This window comes from Canis lupus, chromosome 30 (genome assembly GCF_048164855.1).
Source record: "Canis lupus baileyi chromosome 30, mCanLup2.hap1, whole genome shotgun sequence".
Lineage (NCBI taxonomy): Eukaryota > Metazoa > Chordata > Mammalia > Carnivora > Canidae > Canis > Canis lupus.
This window is the reverse complement of record NC_132867.1, coordinates 31,766,087-31,786,558: the sequence shown is the minus strand read 5'-3', so window position 1 is coordinate 31,786,558 and position 20,472 is coordinate 31,766,087. Positions and strand designations below refer to the sequence as shown.

Below are 20,472 nucleotides of genomic sequence, written 5' to 3'. Positions count from 1 at the left end.
TACTTTCTTCTAAGATGGGCAAAATTCTTCGGAAAGTTTAAGGGATGTGTGAGGTGTTGAAACTTATAATTCACTCTGAGAAGTGACAGCCGCACCTAAGGTTTGCCCTTTAATGAGGTTCCATCCCAGGACAACCCTGCCTGGAACACAGAACACAGGGAAGGCGTCGCAGGGAGAGGGGTGCTCAGCATCTTTCTGGGTGCAGGCGAGCAGTAGTGAGTAGCAGGGAGATAGAGAGCACGGGCAGGAGAAGGCGGGTCGCCCTTTGGTAAGTGTTCTTGGATGGAGCAGAGCTCCTTAGAGACATTGCTGTCCCTCTCCCCTGGGGACCACCTTGGCACAATCTAAGTCACACTTAGACATGGTTCAGGTTAAGAAAAAATTCCTGCTGGGCAAATTGGAAAGAATATGATTTTTGTTCACTTTCAGAAGGGAACAGCTCAAGGTAATTGAGTTGTTAAGAGCTGCCAGGATGTTCACAGGGACTTACGATGTTATTTCAAAGCTATGTCATTGTCACAGTTGTCCTTTACGTCTGGTGTGGAAGCGCACGGGCAGTGATGCAGTGTACTCCGTTCTGGTTCAAACGCTACCGATGATCAAAATAGTGGGTGTGTTTCATAATTATTATAGGGAGGTTTATTTTATTTTTATTTCTTATTTTTTTAAAGATTTTATTTATTTATTCATGAGAGACACAGAGAGAGAGTCAGGGACGCTGGCAGAGGGAGAAGCAGGCTCCCTGCAAGGAGCTGGAGGCGGGACTCGATCCCGGACCTCAGGGTCCCAACCTGAGCCGAAGGCAGACACTCAACGGCTGAGCCACCCAGGCGTCCCTATTGTATTTTTTAATAAATGTCATTTGGATCTGATTTTAATAAACTTGACTACTTAAGAGTATTTCCAAGTCCACATTTGTCTTCTGACTCTTTTTGTGTGCGTGGAGAAATGTAGAAAGAAAAAAAAAGGAAACAAAAATCAGAGGGCATCTGAGTATTTTTCAGATTCCTTTTTACTAATAAAAGGTTGATTAGGCTATTGGCGACAGAGCTCAAACAGACTGGGTGTTTGGGTTTTTGTTTTTTTTTTTTTTTCAAACTCAGGGTGATCTAACAGAAATACATTCTCACTGCTTCCGTGAGGACCAAATGCTGAAATTCTACATGTCCCTGGAGCTCTAGAAGAACACATTTTAATACCTCTCCCCGCATATCCTGAAAGAACTCTTCTTTAAAAGAAATTTCAAGTCATCCTTGTGGAAAGCGGTGTAAAGGAGAGAAGTAACATCTTTTTTTAAGAACAACCGGAGAGCCTGTCCCATCAACACCTAAAAGCACGTTTGCAGAATTTGAGGCAGGGACATGGAATGTCACGCACAGAGGTCCTCCGGGTCAGCGTGATAAGGGTAACTGCGAATTAAAGATACATACGTTATTAGTACATGTGACTCGATGCCTGAAGGGGTTGGTTTGGGGCAGAACAAAAATATTCTCTGCGTCTCCCTAAAGTCAGTAGCTGAAGCCAAATGTTCCAAAGGCTTCCATTGATACAATGAAAAGAGACAATTTGCTTGGAAGGCTGTGGCTAATTTATAACACAATGTCCAATGTCATGGTTAGTTTTGTTGCAAAAATTTGGCAGTTTAATCTAGAGTCTCAGGCAGCCTGAAAAGATGCGAGCGATTCTGGCTACAGCCATCCCTCGCTCGCTAGATGTTCCAAATGGTTCAAACAAGCCCTTTCATAGAGACGCAGGGCCAAGTGTGCTCAAAGGAATGAGGGGAAACAAAGGTGGCTCTGAAGTCATTTCCCCGCACTGGGTCCAGCCATCCGGTTTCACTCTTTCCCCATTGAATGTGCAGAATGCAACAGGAAGAGCAGGGATAAAGAGAACAAATAGGCCGATGTGTTTGGGGAGAGAATGGGGGAGAGGCCGGGGCGCTGAGCTGCTATACTTTCATTCTAGGGTTTCAGAAAGGAGTGAATGATGAATTATAGAAACCTGAAAGGTAATAAAATATGGGTCACTGAAGCGCTGAGGCCAAGTTCCTAAAACACCTGCAGAGACAGAAGGTTCTGGAAGTCACTGCGGCCCTGCGGTCGCCCGGGCAGACACCCTGCCTGGGGCACAGAAGGGGACTGTTCAGAAGCTCACCTGTTGTTTTCCTGTTGGCTCGCAGTCCTTCCCCGGCTGTAGGAGCCAGCGGCTGGATCTGACTCCAGATTAGACCACCGGGGGAAAAGAAAGGCAGTGTGAAGACTTCCCAGGGTGCACTTAAGGAGACCGGAGCTGGGAGGCCGCCGCCTTCCTCCCCAGAAGGCGCTCTGACCTGGAAATATGAACTTGGATGCGGAGGCCTGGCCACGTGGTACATGCAAATCTCCTCTGCTGTAATATTCGGAGGCTTCTCTGCTCAGAGTCTCGGCCTGTTTTATGTCTTACAAAGAAGAGTCCTGGGCCCTGGGCTGGGGATAAGAGCTGGCCTGTTGCCTTTGCTCTTCGAGCTAAGTTTTACTCACTGGGGCCTCTGTTTCCTCGTCTATAATAAAATGGGACTAATCGTATTTTTAAAAAAGATTTATCCATTTTTATTTGAGAGAGAGAGAGCACACGTGCATGAGAGAGTGAGCGCAGGAGGGGTTCAGAGGGAGAGAATCTCAAGCAGACTCCTGAGCATGGAGCCGATGCTGATGCCGGGCTCGATCTCACGACCCTGAGATCACCGCCTGAGCCAAAACCAAGCGTCGGATGCTTAACCGACTGAGCCACACAGATGCCCCTGGGAATAATAGTATTTATCTCCTAGGGTGGTTATAAGCCTTAGAAGGAAATATAAGTCAGGTGCCTTGCCCAGAGCCCGGCACATAGTAGCTGCTTAATGAAATAGCAACAGTGGCTAACATTTCCTGGGCACCTGCTGCCTGCTAGGCACCACCAGAAACACTTAGTTTATGGTTTTCCTTCAGACTAAGGTGGCATTCCTGTTTTGTTTGCTTTAAGTGCATGTTTTCTCTGCATGAAGGGTCCTCGCGCTTGCCGAACACCATGGATCTTCTACTAGACCATATAGCTCGGTTTCAGAGACACTGTCCTGGACACACCAAGCCAAAACCCAGCAACAATTTACTAACGAAGTGATATAATTGAGGGGCGCCTGGGTGGCTTAGTGGTTGAGCGTCTGCCTTCAGCTCAGGTCATGATCCCGGGGTCCTGGGATCGAGTCTCGCATCGGGCTCCCCTCGGGGAGCCTGTGTCTCCCTCTGCCTGTGTCTCTGTCTCTCATGAATAAATAAATAAAATCTTTGTTTTAAAAGAAAGAGATGATATAAACGTGATATCAGTATCCTCCCAGACCACCCACCACATCAGATGGAGGAGTCACACCAGAGATGGTGCTTTTAACTCTGGTGCTATAACAAAGTACTGCACATGGGGCATGTGACATGAACCATCTGAGAGGGCTGTAGGACACATTTTGAGGCCGTACAACCTGGGCCTGACTTGCGTGACTTAGGATAAGACACATTACCTGGCAGTGGCCCAGTTTCTTCCATCTGTAAAACGAGGAGACTAGAACTTCCAGGGTCATGATGAGGACTGAGTGAGCTGACACCAACCAGTACAGGCACAGAGTCAGCTGGTACTGTCTTTTTGTCAACCTCCGTGATGGGTTGACTGTGTCCTCCTAACGTCACATCTCAGTCCTCATCCCTGTACCTCGAATGTGACTTCATGTGGAAATAGGGTCATTGCAGATACAATGAGTTAAAACAAGGTCATGCAGGTGGGCCCTGATGCAATATGACTGGTGTCCTTAGGAAAGGCGGAGAGATTTGGACACAGACACATGTGAAGATGAAGGCAGAGATCCCGGCGATGCTTCTAGAAGCCAAGAAATGCTAGAGACTGCCAGCAGATCACCAGAAGATGGGGTGAGGGATGGGACAGCCTCTCCCTCACAGCCTCGGAAGGATCCAACCCTACCGACAGCTGGACTTCTGGCCTCCAGAACTGGGAGGCAGCACATGTCATACACCCCAGCGTGTAGTACTCTGTTCCAGCACCAGAGCTAACCGCACAATCTCCGAGAGGACTCCTCGTATGCCGTGGTGGGTGGTCAGAGGCCAGGCCCTATAGTCAGACCCATGGGTGCTCACACTCAGCCTCCCACTTCCAGGCCTCTGGGCAGGCTGCTTAACCTCCCTGTGCCCTGTGAAGCTCACAATTATGCTTCTGTTCACAGGCGTGCTTTAGACCGTGAGTTAGATGGTTGCCTGCCTCACGTAATGTGAGCTGTTCTACGTGGCTTGTTTGGTAGTTTCCAGAGATCACTGGAGTTTGGAGGCGAAACTCTGCTCTGGACCGGATTACCTCGGGGTCTTGTTAAAACTACAGATTCTGGTTGGGTAGGTTTGGGTAGAGCCTGAGATTCTGTGTTTCCAATAAGCTCCCAGATGGGGGTGATGCCCGTTGGAAGACCACACTTTGAGCAGCGTGTAGTGAGGGCCAGGATGGCTTCACCTCGTCCCAACCAGGAAGAGGAGACTGACTATTCCAGAAGAGAGTTATTAAAAGAAGCCCTGTTTCCTTATCCCTGTCACTTGGGCACATGGATATTTGATGAGGTCTCAACCATGTTTAAAGCGAGAGCAAAGTTGGCTCTGGAGAAAGGGATGGGCAAATGGGCATGCCTGTGGCTACCCGACAGTGAGGAAGGCCTGCACATTGGCCAGGCACACAGGCACAGACGGGTGGACACAGGCCTGGGATTTGTCCTTCTCCGAGAAGCTGGTGGTGGACAGATGAGACGTGGTGGGGGGAGGCTGTGGTCACCTGGGATCGGGCAGGGTAGACAGGACCCATGGGGAAACATGAGTCAGGCCCTCCCCTCTGTGGGACCCTAGCCCTCCCCACTTCCCTCCATCTAGAAGCCTCAGCCCATGCCTTCCTGTCACTGGGCTCTTGGTGTAGATATGTGAACTCCTAAGGAGACCTTCTCAGACCATCCATCCTAATGGGGCCACCTCCCCACTGGCCACTGTCACTCCTGCCAGCTTTATTTTCTTCATGGCACTTGCCAGCAACTCAAATGGCCTCATCAATTACTTACCTACTTACATGCATGTCTTACCTGCTTATTTATTTCTTCCACGCTTGAGGGGAGGCTCTGCAGGAGCAGTGGTCTCCTCTGTATCCTGGGGCCTTGAATGGGGGTGGGCCCCCAGCAAACATGTGAACGAATGAGGACACAGGCCACATCTAGACAGACTGGCCAAGTTCACTGGATGTCTGCGTGCAGAGCCCTGTGTCTGGTCCTCTCAAAAGTGTGGGCACCGTGCCTTCTAGTGATTTGTAATCCACCTGAGGATATGAAGTTCATGTGTGAACACCTGCCTGGCAGTATCAGGTGACAAAATATGGGGAGGCCTGCCTCTTGGGGCCAGGTAATCAGAGCCTGGGAAGCACCCAGGGTCTTGTTAAAGTGGAGAGCCCGGGTCAGTGAGCCTGGGTAGCACCCGGGGTGCTTCTTTGGGACCCTGGGTGGAGCTTTATTGTGATCTAGCGCCCAGTTGATGCTGCCGCAGCTGGTCTTAGGGCCACGGTTTTTAGGACTCCAAGGCTTTGCTTTAGCTTCTGAGAAGATGGAGAGGTTGCTTACAGCGGAAGCCTCTTGGAGGAGGGTCTGGGAAGCAGAAGGGGACAAGGAATGTGCCCTGATGGCTGGAATGGTGAATGGAACCAGGATGGAGAGATAAACCAGGAAGGTTGGGGGAATGGGGGGTATGACAAGCGAAAGCCCCCCAGCCCCTGCCACACCATGGCACACACCCTCCTTCTGCAATCTTGTTTTTCGAAGCAGTTCCTAGAAGAGTTGAGATATGGTGCCCTGCCTTCCTCTGGTCTGTCAATCAGTGAAAACATGTTTTCAGAAATGTTACAACCTGAGATTGCCCAACACGGTCTTGTGGAGGTGGCAGGACAAGCTCTGTGGCAGATGTTGCCAAGGCCCAGGTTTGCAGGCAGGTGCTGTGCGGCGGTGGCAGTTCTTTTTTTTCTTTTTCTTTTTCTTTTTTAAGATTGTATTTATTTATTCATGAGACACACAGAGAGAAGCAGAGACATAGGCAGGGGGAGAAGCAGGCTCCCCGGAGGGAGCCCAATGCGGGACTTGACCCCAGGACTCCAGGATCACGCCCTGAGCCGAAGGCAGATGCTCAACCGCTGAGCCACCCAGGCGTCCCCTGGCCAGTTCTAACCAGCTGGGAAGGGTATGTTAGCGTCCCAGGAATACCCTTGCACTTATTTCTTTACAAACCACATCTGTTAACTCATTTTAGCCTTACCGTAGCCCCATGAAGTCGAGAGAGCAAGGGCCCATGTTGCGGTTTGGGCCACGAAGGCCCAGAGAGAGTCAGGGCCAGCTCAGTGTCATGGAAGCTGAGCCCAGACTAAGACAATCAGGGAAAAATTGTCCTTTCTTTCTCTTGCCTCCATGCTCATGGATGTGAACATGTCTCTTCCACCAGGGAAAGCCCTCCCTGGAAGCTGTGGAGTGATGGTGTCTTGGTCAGCAGAGTTCTCTTGCTGTGATGAGACCTACTCTTACCAAATGGTTGCTGGAATGCCGGAATATTCGAGAATATTCTAGAATTTCCGGGGGTGTGTGTGTGTGTGTGTGTGGCCTCCATCAGCTCCCTCCACACACACCCCCACAGGAGAGAAAGGGGTACAGCTGTGGAAACTGGCACTGCTTCCCACATTGCCTGGAGACTAAGGTCAGGGCCAATTTCATGCTCCTTTGTCCCCTATTATGACCTTTATTTTCCCGGCACATGGCAGCTGCTTGTGTCCAAATGGGGAGATCGGAAGTATTATATTGTTAATAGGGCTCGAGAAGAGCGATGACACCCTCTCCACTGACTTGATTCTCCCCAACTTTAACAGTGGGGCCGCTGAAAGTGCTGTCGGGCATTTGGGGCAAGGTTTCAATGGCTTTGATAGAACAGGGACTTGCCTGCATTTCTGGATTTTTGCATACTCGGCAATAAGGCAGGGCTGAGGGCTTTTTATCAAAGGGGACAATCGAGGCAGCGCCTCTCACCCTTCACATCTCAGATGCCGTTAGCTCCCCGCGCTGGCCGTGGCTCCAGCTAGCCGGGCTGCTTCTCCACGCCTCCGTTGCACGCTTGCTCGGAGCTGGTGTAACAAATTCGAGGCAGAGGGGCCTGCTCACTGCTGCTGCAGTGTCCCCCTGGGACGCCCCCCGGGGCACCCTTCCACTCTGCTGCCTTTCCGCCTTTATAGTATTCCTGGGCTGCCGCAGTAGTGTGGCTTTAGGATATGCTCACGGAGCTCCAAAGGGTTGCCCCATGCGTACCAGCAGCAAACAGTCCAGACCCCATCAGCCACTTCTCTTCGCCGACATCTGCTAGCAACTTTAATTCTTTGCTCTCCTCCTACCCTTTCCTTTCCAATCTCTCCAGCTTCTCTGCCCATTACTGCACCTGGTTCCAGCCCAGGTCCTAAACTTGCGTCCCAAAGCCGTCCCTCTGCCCTCTGACTAGCAGGACTCACCCTCTTCAGAAGATTTTCTCCTCTGCGTGTACCCTGGCAACCCATCGCCGTGTGTCACCAGGTCAAAAGCAGCACTCTCTCTGGATTTTGGTGAATGAAATTCTCTTTGTCTTACTACCCCAATAATAGATGTCGACTGTAGTACCAAGCAAGAGAGGCATCGTGAGCCGGGTGAGATAGCCCAAAGTGTGTCCCTGTCCTTTTTTTTTTTTTTTTTGTTTTTTTTTTTTTTTGATGTCTATCTACCTTCCCGCTGTCACCTTGGCTATTCTCACTTGTCTCTTGTCTGTCACTGGAACTTGGACAGGTGGAGGCAGCGAAGGCATGAGGGGTCCCGCTTTGGGTCTCAAGCTATGTGGCCTCAAAACACAGCCTCTTCTAAAATCAGTGCAAGAGGACTGTCTGCAAACAGATTCTTGGCCCTGACCAGGAGCCCTGGGTGGGATTCCGTGTTTGTCCCCCTGGCGTCACTCCCCTGTTCCTTCTGCTGCGATGCCGTGTGGATGTTGGAAACATCCCCCCACGCCGAGGCTACACCATGGCTGGACATCTGTGGGAGGCTCTGTGCTGAGGACAAGGTGCTATCTTTTGGGGGATTAATTCATCATCCATATTGTGGCCTGATGATCAAATCTTGATGCTTCTGGTTCCCTGCGGTCATGGTCTGAACCTGAATTGCCTCTGAATGCTCAGACTCAGGCAGCTTGCTCTGAGCCCAGGCTTGAGGGGCCCCACTCCAGTCCTGCTCTGGCTGTGTCCCTCGCCATGGGGAGAGGAGTGCCTGGGGCCAAGGGGATGTGTCCTCCCAGAGCTCGCCCCATCCCATGCATGTGCTTGAGGCCTGTAGCCGGGGGAGGGGAGAGAAAGGAATGGGGCCAAGAAGGCCATGGGGGCTTTTTTCTCCTCTTCCTCTTGGCTGCCCCCATGTTAGGAGTGGCTCCATCTGAGCCTTTATTTTTTATTTTTATTTTTTATTGTTTTAAATTTTATTCATTTATTTGAGAGAGTGAGGGAGAGAGCGTGCAAGCATGAGAGGGGTGGGAAGAAGCAGAGGAAGAGGGAGAAGCAGACCCCACACTGAGCAGGGAGCCCGATGTAGGGCTTGATCTCGGGATCCTGAGATCATGACCTGAGCTGAAGGCAGACACTTCACTGACTGAGCCACCTGGATGCCCCCCGTCTGAGTCTTCAGTCTTTACTTTCTTGTGGATAAATGACCAACACCCAAGCTTCCTCCAGTGAACATCTGGAGACTACCCCAGTTCTTTTTTTTTTTTTTTTAAGATTTTATTTATTTATTCATGAGAGACTCAGAGGAGAGAGAGAGGCAGAGACATAGGCAGAGGGAGGAGAAGCAGGCTCCATGCAGGAGGCCAACGTGGGACTCGATCCCGGGGCTCCAGGATCATGTCCTGAGCCAAAGGCAGATGCTCAACCGCTGAGCCACCCAGGCGTCCCAACTACCCCAGTTCTTAATAAAGAGTAGGTCAGTGGGGTCAGGTCCATCCTCACTCAAAGCTTTTTCTGACATACTCAGCTGAATCCAGGGACCCAAAGGCTCCACCCAGTCCTGCCTCTGAGCTTTTGTGCTTGGAACCTGGCTGCCATTTTTGAAACCCAACATCTTTGTTAGAGAGCCATGTGGAGAGAGAGGCCGTGCGAGTACCTGTGGCTCTGTGGGCCCCTCAGACTCCCCTCCTGCCTCCCTCCATGCCCTGTGCTGCTGCCCCTCAGCTACTGTGCTGACCACAAAGGCCCCCGGGGACCTTTCAGCAACACCCAGCCTCATCCCTGCCTCACACCATTGCTCTCGCAGTTTCCTCTCCCTGGCGCACCCACTGAGCGGCAGGCGATTCACACTTCTGCAGGTCCTCTTAGCCCAGCTGCCTCTCCTGACCTCTAACCTTATAATGACCACACCCCTTTACCTGTGAGCTTTGTTTTCTTCCCTATATAAAATTATATCACAAAAATTTTGTTCTCAGAGCCTAGAACTGTGCCTGGGACATACAATGTTCCAAGTAAATACTTTTAGACTGGATGGATGGATGGATGGATGGATAGATGGATGGATGGATGGATGGATGGATGGACGGATGAATGAATCCCAGCCCTCTTGTTCCTTCATCACCTTCACACTGTTTTGCTGCAAAAACAAACATCTCTGCCACGCATCTTTTTACAGATACCTTCTCAAATTTGGGGAAACTAAGCGTCCATGGTGGATATGGTAACCGGCCCCTGTTCCCATTCTCTGCTTCTTGTTTTCCCATTTGGGAGAGAGGAAGCTCCCATTGACGGCCATCTGTCTTTCCTAGATTACGGCACAGCTTCAGACGGACAGACCTTGCCTGCAGCCAGCTTCCCTGTATCACTGGATGCAAATCCTGTGGGATTGGATTCCAGGCTGCTGTGAGGGGAGTCAAAGCCTTCACTTTCCTCTGTTGGGCATGTGTGAGGCCCCACTGAGAGCACACAAAACAGCCTCCCATTTCTCATTTCAGACTTCCCCCTAGGCCTGTTATCAGGCTTGAGCAATTGCTTTCATGCTGCAAACTGCTATTGTTCACTTTTGTACCAGGGAGAATTTTCCATTCGTGGCTGGATGGTGCTGTCAATGTGCGTCCACTGCCAGTGCTCCTGGGTGCTGGAGAACAAATTACTAACCTTCAGAATTTTGAGAAATAATGAAATGGTAGTTTCAAGCTGCCCTGTGTGGAGGTAGTTTATTCTATCACAATATGTAATTGAAACAACCCCAACCCTTGTTGGCACGTAACTCTTGTCGGCATTTTCTACTTAGGAAAAATGTTTCCCTGGGCCTGACCCACCCCTGACCACATAAAACAAGAAGAACTTTGTTCCCCCTTTGGGCAGAGGATTTTTATCAGTATTAGTTTCCCCTGAACAAAATGGAAAACACAAAATAATAGTAGCTGAAATAAGATATATTCCCCACCCCTTGTAAAAGAAATCTGGGGATAGCCAGTGCCAGGGCTGCTCTGTGCATCCCTCTAGCTTTTTTGCCCTACCATCTTAGTGTTTGGCTTCTACCCTTAAGATCACCTCACAGTCCAGGATGGGTGCTGCAGCTCCAGCCATGAGACCTGCTTCCAAGTGGTAGGGGAACAAAATGACAGAGGGCAAAGAAGCACACCACCCAGCCAAATCAGCATCCTTTACATAGTCTTTGGTCTTATTAACCGGAACATATTGATCACATAGGTGCAAGGGATGCGGGGGGAATGCAATCATACATCTCAGCCCATTATAATCCTAAATAAAACCAAGGTTCTGATGCCAAAGGAGAAGGGGTGCTAATAGGTGACCAAGTGAGGGTGAAGTTCTGATACAGCTGAAGAAGAAAAAGAATGGCAGCGAAGAGGGGGTCTTGTCGCAGCCAGCTGCAGAAATAAGCTAGAACCTTGAGGTGATAGCTCTCTGCTCTCTCCCGCTCTGTGGGCTCCCTCTGCCAAGCTCCCCCCGCCCTCCCCCCGGTCTGCTTGCTTCCTTCTCAACCATGTCCCCCAGGAACTTTCTGCCACCCTACCTACACTCAGGGAAGAAGTTGTTGCTCTCTGGGGCTCTTGCTCCTATAGGCCATGCTGCCTCTTTGTCTTGGGTACAGGTCAGCCTCTCGGCTGCACCCTACAAAAAGGAAAGGGGCCCCACCCTTGTAATAGGCCCTCTACTGAATGGCTTTGATGCGTGTGTGTGTGCGTGTGTGTGTGTGTGTGTGTGTGTGTTGGGATCCTTGTGTTATATTCTGTTGTGTTGTCTAAAGAAACCATGAGATAAGGCCACAGCCCTGGAGAGATCCCCCTGAGGGGGTTACTCTCCCATTCTTAATCTTCTGGGGGTGTTACTTCTTAGACAGGACCCTAGGAGCCAAGACGTGGCTTTGGGCAGGAGAGGGTCTCTCTCACTTGCTCTCTCTGGACCTTGTTCCCTTAGTTGTTGAGGGACCTCTATGGGCAGGAAGAGGCTCCTGGATGAAGGAAGAAGTTTCTACTTTCACCCCCAGAGGTGAAAGCCTCTCGTGAAAGGTGAAAGCTGCCTCGTGGCAGCCAGGAAGACACCTTCTGCAGGAACCCACATAGAATATGATAAACTATATTCTGTTTATTTTCTTTTTTCCTTCTGGCATCCTCAGGCTTCCAGTAAAGTCTGGTTTAAATGCTCCAAACTGGTCTCTGCCATTGGGTGAGGATGGACAGAAGACCGAGGAGCCCTCAGCCAGGCAAACGTGTGAGCAGAGGACGATGTGGTCTCCACTCTTGCTCCCAGCCTCTCTGGGTCATGAGCCGAGGGAGGGCGAGGCTTTGCTCTTGCTGCCCAGCTGCCTATCCCTGTGAGGACCACCTGTTCCCCAGGTCTTTGCCACCCACGGCTTGACCCCAAGGCCAGTCCCTCCCTCACCAAGCATGTGTGGAGGGCCTGCCCCTCATGGGCCAGCCCATGGCTCTAAGTGTACATAGAGGGACGAGGTGGCAGGGGAGGGGAAGCAGACATGCTCATGGGACAGATGGCTAGCTGGGGGGCTGGGGGTGCCAGTTCAGCCTGGGGGGAGGGGCAGCGAGGGTCCTCAGAGAAGATGGCTCTGGGGCTCGGAGTTCTAGTCTGTGTCTCTGTTTTAACGGAGCTAGGATCATGCTGTACCTGGAACAATCAGCTTGGCCTACACCTTGCATGTTTCACGTGGCCATTTCTCGGTCCCCCTTGCAACACGGCACACACAGCTCTAACTCGATTTTGTCTGTCACCCCATGTGTATCGCTGTTTAGTCTGCTCTGTCTTGTACCCAACAGTCTAGGCTCTAGATGTGCTTCCGTGCATGATCTTACATCAATGCCATGGAACCTTACTTGCGGGGGATCTGTGGGGCCATTGCTCATTCCACAAAATTAAGGTCATATGAATTAACACTTTTTGCATCTGCCTTTCTCACTCACTCCGCTAGAATCTGACCAAGTCAGGGGCAGAGCTGGGACTCACAGACTTGAGTCATGTGGCAGTTGGTCACCTGAAAGGGAGGAAGAAAATGAAGGGAGAGGTGGCCATTCCAAGAAGACAGATTCTTTCCATGGGCTAACTCCACACATGCAGGAAGGGAATTGCCAGAAGGCTCATCAAGCCCAGGGGCCTCTACCAAAATCCAGAAAAGGGAAGGGGTGGAGGCTGCACCTCATGCTGTTCTGGGGGTGTGTTTGCGTGCAGAGGGCTGGAGGCAGCTGCGGGCTGCTCTTTGTGACCATCACGAGGCCAAGGACTGCCCCATTTTCAGGGACATCTCTGGCTGCTGATTGCCTATGGGACAGTCCACCTTCTCAGAGCCAGCAGCACCACTGATTCCCCTAGAGGCACAAGGCCAGACCTGTGGGATGGCCAGGACCACCAAGGGTCATGGCAGCCTCTGCCCAGACACGAATGGATAGAGAGTGACCCATCGAGAGAACAAAATCTCCCTCACTTTGCTACGGAATATTTCAGGGAAACCAGTGTATCTGCGAGTGGTGATTTAACCTAAATGCCAACTTCGGTTGCTAGAAAGATAGAAGTCATGGGGCATGTGGGTGGGTGGGGGGCACGAGTGAACATGTTAGCTGAGCAGTTAGACCCAACCAGGCCCTGTTCTAAGCCTTTTACCCAAGTGGCCCCATTTCATTTAATAACCCCATGAGGTTGGTGGCGGTATTTTTATTCTTCCTTCCTCAAGTGGGGAAACTGAGTCTCAGAGAAGAGATTTGTCCCCAGCCAGCCTGACTCACCAGCAGGACTTGATTTTTTTTTTAACAGTATCTTCCACATCCCAGGCCATAGCTGGGGCCCACTGCCATGAGGTCCCCCACCCCTTTCCTAGAAAGATGCCCAGGGAGGGACCTTGTTTTCTGGAAACAGCATCAAACTCAAAGTGATGAGACTGTCTCCAGCAATGTCTTGCCAGGGACCCCTCTGGGCCTCAGTTTCCCTATGTATGAAGTGATCCCTGCCCTGTGATCCCTTACGGATCTTTCTCTTTGATGGATCTCTAATAAATTCATTCACACAGAGGTGATGACTAAGGAGGCTCCTTGTATTTCTTTTTCCTACAAATATTTGCATTTCAGTTCTATGGATATTTGAGACAAATAAGGAAATAAAGATTTGGGAAGCTATCAGTTGGGAAGTAGATGGATGGAGGCCCTTCAGATAACCCTGAAGTAAGGATACATGGGGAGCTGCTTGGCTTCCTTTCTTGTGTCTGAGAGACTTGTAGCCATTACTAAGGCTAAACATGGCCAGAAGACGATCACTCTTATTAACAGTAAAGGCAAAATGGCTTTACAAATTTCTTAGACATTTGGAATATACCTGAAACTGAATGGCACAATTTTTCCAGTATCCCTGCTTTGGGCCCCAAGGCGCAGATAAGGCAGTGTAGAATAGTGTAGAACTAACTGTGTGGAAGAGTAGAGAACAGAGTAGAACAGTGTAGAACACTCTGGAACAGTCTGGAACAGTAGAGAGGATGGGTCCAATGCAGTGGCTGAGGCTCCTGTCCTGCTCTTGGCTCTGCCATGTGACTCTGGGAATCTCTTGACCCCATGAGCCTTGATTTTTTTTCCACTGCATACTGGAGCGATGGTGACCTGACCTGCTGACTTCATGGAGACAAAGGTAACAATGATGAGGAACGGTGACAGAGCATTCAGAAAGATTCATGTTCTCAAAAATGGAAACCGAATCCTCATTACCCACTGGGGGTTTCTTCTAGGATAATTATTTAATTCACCAGAAACTTCTCAATAGAAATTAGTACATGTATTGGCAGTCCATCTATTTTCTTTTGTCCTAGGAGAGTGGCTTTCCAAGGCTGACGTATCCAAGACAGGAAGCTCATTGGAGTCACCAACATTCTCAAATTGTTGTCGTTGGTAGATTCTGACAGTTTATGACCTGTGGGAGTAGAGTAAGGTGGTATCTGGGAGAAAGAAAACATATCCTCCACACGCCTCTCTTGACGGCTACTTTATGGTTTATTCATTCTCTGAAATAACTTTAGATGAAATGAAAATCAAGTTTTGGTTTGTTTTCATGTGTTTAAAAACCACTTCTTCATGGGTTCACCATGCAACAGACTTCCCATCCATGGATTCACCTAGGAAGAATACTTAATAAAAATGACCCTTCTTAAGGTCAATTCTGTGTTGGTTATTTATGAAGGAATGCATATGCATTATGGGTGCTCATCCATATGGCACCTAGGAGAGAGGTAGGAATTTTCTAGAAGTCAGGATATAAGTAGCGGGTGCCAGGTATACAACTGGCAGGTGGTGGTGCTGGGATTCGGACTGCCATCTGCCTGATTCTAGGATCCAAGCGCTTATTCTTACTGCTAAGTTGGAATCAGAGTATCAACCCTCGGCTGACAGTGGACCTCTCCTGGGTGCCTTCATTCCAAAGCTGTCCAGTTACTAGAAGCATTGTCCAGATGCTGGCTGATAATATGTGTTTCTTCAGAGCTCCAGACTGGAGATTCCTGGATTTCCTACAACCTCTTCTAAAAGAGGGAAGGAAACCTGCCAGGGATGTGTAGGAGCTCTCCAGCCTCCATGGGGCTGAACTGAGGAGTGACCCTCACAAGCCAGCCTGGAGCTGTCTTACTGCTCAGAGAGCCATCCTAGAAGTTGCGTGCCGCCTCTCCAACACTACCTTGTTAGAGTACTGGGTTGGCCCCTGGGGCCCTGGATTCCAGACTTTGGTCTGCCAGTTGCTAGGTGGGTGCCCCAGGCCATCACACTTGTTGGGTCCATGCTCAAAGGGGTTCAGCTCTCCCCTTAGGAGGGTCAAGTTCTGACTCTTTGGAATAGAATTGGCATATGTTTGAAGACTCTGGGTTCCACCAGATTAGACCCTGTGTAAAATAGTAGGAGATGAAAAACAGAGCATGCCCCTCTCCAAGTGAAATTGAATTATTTCACAGTATCTTAGAGGTCATTGTGATACTTGCGGGGGGGCGGGGGGGCACCTACAAGATGGCTCTGCTCTTTGGCAGCTGATGGGAAATCAGAGAGTTTCATATTTTCACCCTGTCCACGAACTCCAATATCATGTCAGTCCCGGGGTGGGGGTGGAGAGGTTAGAGTAAATGGTGCTTCTTATTATCCCTTAAACAATGTGTTATGAATTGAACTGTGTCCCACCAAAAATGATATGTTGAAGTCCTAACCCCCACTCCCTCAGACTATGACCTTATTTGGAGATTGTGTCTTTACAGATGTAGGCAAATGAAAAGGGGGTCATTGTGACGGGCTCTAATGCAATGTGACTGTGTCCTTACCAAAATGGGGAGTTGGGACTCAGAGACACACATGAAGGGCAGACAAAGTGAAGACACAGGAGGAAGCCAACCATCCACCAGGCTAAGGGAGAGATCTGGAACAGACAGACTCTCCCCCGCAGCCCTCAGAGGGCACCAACCCTGCCGACACCATCATCTCAGACTTCTGGCCTCCAGGACTGTGAAGCTCCCCACTTTGTGGTGCTTTGTTATGGCAGCCCTAGCACACTAATACACAGGGTGAAATGGTCAGCTAAAAGGAATCAGACTTGGTTCTAAGACGGCGGTAGAGGCCCAGACTCCTGAGGCGAAGGCGGAGTATAGGGGGTACAGAGCACTGGGGACCCAGTTTTCATTTCTTGCTGTTTCCAAAGGGAAGGTCTCCCCCCCATTTGGTCCTGCCTCCCTCTTTCATGAATTCAAAGTTATATTTAAAAATGGAAATGATAAGAATTTAAGTTGACTTTAAAATTGCCCAAGTCTCATGCAGCCGAAAATTGCTTGAACCCGGTGGGGAACTGTCTAGATCTGCCCAGAAGATCATCTGCTTTTCCACTGCTGAAGTTTGTGACTCCCCAGATACATTGTTCTTTGTGCTCCCAATGAGGGTGCATCCGGCCCAGCAGACCCAGACCCAGGCTCCTCCCTGTTCCCCGAAGAGAAAGCCAGCTCTAGGCTGGCGGTTGCAGGTGACGGTCCTGACCGGTCCAGGAGCTGATGAGAAGTTCATAGGCTGTTAATAAACTGGAACCAATCGGTGAATGCAAGCTGATCGTGCTGGGGCCGGCTGGGGCCGCAGGTCCTTGGGAGAGCTTGCACTTGTGCTGCTTTTATCTGCATGGAGCAGGAGCATGAAAGCGCCCGGCCGCTCTTGGTGTTTGTTACAGTGAATAGACATATGTCCCTCACACTAGCATGGGGAATAGCTAATTAAGCGACACAATGATTGCTTATGCCCGGGGCTGTCACAAACGAGGCCCTGTCACTCTCCTCGGGAGATCCACAAAATGGGAATTCACTTTTAGTGCATGATAATGAATATATTCGAAATATATTAAAATTGATTTAGATGCCACACTCCTACCCTTGAAAAAAAAATCAAGAGCAAATGCTATTTTCACAAAAGTATTTTGAAGCCCACAAGGGGCATGGGGCTTGGAGTGTGGGGGTGAGAGAAGCCTCCTGTTAAACGTTGGCTGGTTGAGGACGGTGTTCAGCATTGGCTCTCCGGTCGCATTGCATGAATGAGTTAGGGTCTTAGGGGTGCAGTAGCTATTCTTTGCGCAACATTAAAAGAAATGGTTGCATAGACTACCTGGAAGCCACAATCTTTCAGAGTTTTAAGGGTTGAATTATGTTTTTCTTAGGTGAGTCCTCCCTTCTCTTCCTTTGCTATAGATGGGACTCATGGGGGAAATTCGTTTCCTTCAAAGCTGAATCATTTTAGCACATCAAACAGAAGTACTGTATCCTATTTAAGACTCACGCCACTACTTTATTTCTTTCTCTCTCTCTTTTTAAAGATTTTATTTTTTTATTCACGTGAGACACACAGAGAGAGGCAGAGACATAGGCCTTCCACTGTCAGGACCAGGAAGGAATCAGGCTGGGGAAGTGGGAACAGTTTGAAAGGTCACATGGCTAGAATATGGAAAACTTGAAACCCACCTCAAAGTGTCTTTTGTTACCAAGAGCAGGACTGGCTACCTAATTTGCCAGTCCTGGTGCAAAATGAAAACAGGGGGACCCTTTGTTTAAAAATCATTAAGGATTTCAGGGCACCTGGGTGGCTCAGTCAGTTAAGCATCTGCCTTCGGCTCAGGTCATGATTCCGGGGTCCTGGGATGGAGCTCCACATCAGGCTCCCTGCTTAGTGGGGAGCCTGCTTCTCCCTGTCCCTCTGTCCCTACTCCTGCTTATGCTCCCTTGCTCTCTGTCAAATAGAAAAAAAATCATTTTTTTAAAATTTTTTTTAATTTTTATTTATTTATGATAGTCACAGAGAGAGAGAGAGAGAGAGAGGCAGAGACACAGGCAGAGGGAGAAGCAGGCTCCATGCACCGGGAGCCTGACATGGGATTCGATCCCGGGTCTCCAGGATCGCGCCCTGGGCCAAAGGCAGGCGCCAAACCGCTGCGCCACCCAGGGATCCCTAGAAAAAAAATCATTAAGGATTTCCAGACAGTGACAGCAGAGCCTTAAACCAAGTGGGGGACTCTTCTGAGCCCAGGCCCCGTGGGACTGATGACATGCGTGGCACACCCATGAAACTGGTTCTGGCAAGAGCCATTTTTTGGTCTCCAATAAGACGAAGGGGAAAAGAAGGATGTCCGGGTGGCTTAGTGGTTGAGCATCTCCCTTTGGCTCAGGTCATGATCCCAGGGTCCCGGAATCGAGTCCTGCATCGGGCTCCCCACAGGGAGCCTGCTTCTCCCTCTGCCTATGTCTCTGCCTCTGTCTGTATCTCTCATGAATGAATGAATGAATGAATGAATGAATGAATAAATAAAATCTTTAAAAAAAGAAGAAGAAAGGAAAAGAGAAGTAGGAGACAAGAGGAGATATTAAGTCCTAATTTTTTATACAGTCCATGAGCCCACAGAAGGTCGTCTGCTGAGAAGAAATGGAAAATGAAGCCCCAATTAATTTTGCTCATCCTCATCAGTTGAATGTGAAGAGTACTGCAAAACTGCCCACGGAGATGTCTGTGTACTTTTCTTTCTCCAGGTGTGACAGGCTTTTTCTTTCCACTCCAGATTCTATCAGTTCAGAGAACTTGATCCTCATAAGAACTACACCTTTGACGGACCAATCAGAATTTGGGGGAAGAGAAGCAAAGACGGAGAAGTCCTGCCTTCTGCACTACGATGCACAAAATCAAAGTCTTTTTCTTTTTTTTTAAATCAAAGTCTTGATTAGTATTCATCCAGATGTTGAGAGCCCTGGCTGCAACCGACTCTTGCTGGGCTGAGCGGGTGGGGTGGCTTGTGGCTTGTCTGGCTCTTGTTGGCTGTGTCCCTATGACACGCACACAGATGAGTCTGCCTCAAGGTCCCTGCTCCCCTGCCTTGGACCCCTGCCCACCCCCACTCTTTGTGGGTTCCTTTATGCTGGGAAATGACCCCTTCTTGGCTCCACCCACGAGCCAATGTCCATGGGAAAATTGCAGGGGAGGGCTGTTGGAAGAAACCTGTCACATGTTTTTTTAAAATTGTGGTAAAAAACACAAATTTTACTCTCTTAACCACGTTTCAGTATAGAGTTCAGGTGTGTTAACTCTATTCATATTGTACAACAGATCGCTAGAACTTTTCCACATCTGTTGGGTTTTTATGCTTGTCCCCGTGACCCTGCAGGCCTCGCACTGCAGACACCCAAAGGAGAGGAAAAACCCAGCACTAATTAATATCCTTAAAAGAGTGGGACCTTGTTTATGACCAAGCCAATTCCCTGGGCCCCAAAGTTTGTGACATGATTTTATTGTCTCCTAATCATTGGCTATTAAAAAAAAAAAAAAAAGGATCTGTTGGTCACTTGGATTCTTTGATTTGTTTTTTCAGGCAACTCTGAACTTGATTTCCAAATCATCTCCTAATCATGTCATACTGAACCTTAAAATTCACGAACTTGCAGCTAGCCCAGGGCTTAGTTCGGTGCGTATGAGAGATGCTTCAGGGATGCCTGGGTGGTTCAGTGGGTTAAGTGTCTGACTCGATTTCGGCTCAGGTCATGATCTCAGGGTGGTGAGATCGAGCCCCCCACTAGCTCAGCACTGAGTGGGCAGTCTGCTTGAGATTCTCCCCGTCTGCTCCTCCCGCTGCTCCTGCACATGCAGGCTTTCTTTCAAATAAAGCAAGAAGTCTTTTTAAAAAAATGAGTCATAAATATTTGATGAGTGAATGAGTGATGGAATGGATTTTCCATATGAACGAGGAGGAGGAAGGATAAAGGAGATAAATGTGTGTGATTTCTAAACCTCACCTACGCCAGTGGCCTCAGTCTCTCACCAGAGATCTTTGTCCAAGCAAATCTTATGGGGTGTCAGGGCAATGGGCAGGGACAGAGGGGAGAACACAGGGCCAGGTGACCAGAGGACCCTCATCTGGGAGGATTCACCTTTGGAATGAAAGGCAAGCAACTCTTTGGAAATGGATCAGGTGGGACGGCCTGGAGAGGAACCGAGATGAGGGTGAGCCGGCTGGTGAGAAGGCCAGCACTGTTTAAAAGCAGCCGAAGGTCGATCTGAAGGCTGCCTGTAGGGGTGCCTGATGAGGAAGGAGGTTGGGTAACAGGTTCGGGCGGGGCTAGCAGGAGCTGCAAAACCTCTTCGGAGGAAGTGTTGCAGGGAGAGCAGAAATCAACAGTGGCCTGGCTTGGGGATCCAAAAGCATCTGGAAAGAACTCTGGAGATGGGGCATTATGAGAAAAGCAGGGAGAGGCACTAGAACATCTGGAACATGAGACTGTTTGGCTGTTTGGACTGAAATAGAGCAGGATTTGTATGTTTATATGTGTCCTTTCCAAAAATAGGAATAGAGCCTAAAAGCATTTGCAAGGGACCCCTAGGATGGCAGCCT

The 20,472-nt window shown here is 49.5% G+C and overlaps 2 long non-coding RNA genes across 3 annotated transcripts; one reads left to right on the top strand and one right to left on the bottom strand.

Moving 5' to 3' along the window:
* Positions 1-1,045: 1,045 nt before the first annotated feature.
* LOC140621573 (uncharacterized) lies at positions 1,046-6,733 on the bottom strand. Its single transcript, XR_012021322.1, has 4 exons — positions 6,345-6,733; positions 5,132-5,361; positions 2,155-2,329; positions 1,046-1,409 (listed from the first exon to the last, which is right to left on the bottom strand). It is a non-coding gene; the product is annotated as an uncharacterized lncRNA (long non-coding RNA).
* LOC140621574 (uncharacterized) lies at positions 6,666-10,262 on the top strand. Of its 2 annotated transcripts, none has more exons than XR_012021323.1 (3): positions 6,666-6,776; positions 7,485-7,746; positions 9,894-10,262. It is a non-coding gene; the product is annotated as an uncharacterized lncRNA (long non-coding RNA). The 2 variants fall into 2 exon arrangements; XR_012021324.1 differs by lacking the exon at positions 9,894-10,262 and adding an exon at positions 9,113-9,887.
* Positions 10,263-20,472: the final 10,210 nt, after the last annotated feature.